Genomic DNA, 1,269 nt, shown 5'->3' with positions numbered 1-1,269 from the left:
ATATTCAACCACAGACGCATTGCGGAAATCCATTCCAGCCTACCTGTGCTTTGCACACCTATAATACCCCTTTACTCCACAGGAGGGCAGCATTGAATCCTTCATGAATTTATCCCATTTATAGTAAAGGGGCGTTAGCTTGATGTCTGCGGTGGCGCTGCTGGTGGGAAAATAGAGGTGCACTTATTCTGAAAGGCTATCATTGGTGCCTCCACAAGGCTAGTTACACACCGTTATTACAAAACTCTGAAGCAGCAACATGGACATTAGCCTTAAATGAAGGAAGTTGTGTTTTGGAGTTTGGAGTTTGACTTTTAAAGGTAGGCATGCATTTATTCTATTATACCTTTTCATATTTTGCATATAGACAAATTTCCAGTCTGTAATAGAAGAAAATAGTATATTACTAGCTATGCCTATTTCTTTTGATTTCTTTTGATATTTTGATCATTCCATTAGTCTGAAATATAGGCTACTGCAAATTAAAAGACACTTTCAAATTTTATTCCTGATTGGTATGCACTTATAACCTTCCCACCCATGCACCAACTTGTCAAAGATACAATCTTCTCTTTTGAAAAGACACCAGAGACTTCAAGAAGATGTAGGCCTATAGTCAATGGTAGAGAAAGATGAATGAAATATGAATGATATGCTGCAATGTAGCCTAATATGCATATTCGTGGAGTAGAATGGCGTAATAGGATTCGTAGCCTACCATGGACACTTATTTGCTGACATAATTTTTGCATTTCATGTATTCAGTTCTGTAAGACTTACTATGTTTCGAAATGTAAGCCAGGAATTAGTTAAGTAGTGGTACTTATGGACAAAGCTCTCGCTGTTTTTACTTGTACTCCATTGATGTGATCAGTCAATGTAATTATGATGCACACCTCATGGGTTGAGGCTATACTCTTAGAAAAAGGGGTTCCAAAAGGGTTCTTTGGCTGTCCCCATTGCATAACCTTTTTTGGTTCCAGGTAGAACTCTTTTGGGTTCCATGTAGAAGCCTCTGTGTAAAGGGTTCAACATGGAACTCAAACGGGATCTACCTAGAACCAAAAAGGGTTCTTCAAATGGTTTTCCTATGGGGACAGCCGCAGAACCCTTTTAGGTTCTAGATAACACCTTGTTGTAATTCCTTTCAAAGGGATTTTGTGGAAACAGAGGTCAACCACTTTGCTCTTATTTCCCCTTTGGTCTCATAACACTCTAACCGTCACATGTTTGAGGACCTCTACAGATGTCAGACACATGTGTCCATGT

At 39.1% G+C, this 1,269-nt stretch overlaps 1 protein-coding gene across 1 annotated transcript in view; it reads left to right on the top strand.

Moving 5' to 3' along the window:
- Positions 1-225: 225 nt before the first annotated feature.
- LOC311129961 (protein kinase C theta type-like) overlaps positions 226-1,269 on the top strand; it is an 18,187-nt gene continuing 17,143 nt past the window's right edge. Inside the window, exon 1 of the mRNA XM_084162532.1 lies at positions 226-320. The gene's annotated coding sequence lies outside the window, so the exon portion shown is untranslated. The remainder of the gene's footprint in view (positions 321-1,269) is intronic.

Source organism: Coregonus lavaretus (genome assembly GCF_964263955.1).
Source record: "Coregonus lavaretus genome assembly, chromosome: 5".
In the NCBI taxonomy this organism is placed as follows: Eukaryota; Metazoa; Chordata; class Actinopteri; order Salmoniformes; family Salmonidae; genus Coregonus; species Coregonus lavaretus.
This window is presented reverse-complemented; position numbering and strand designations above follow the sequence as displayed.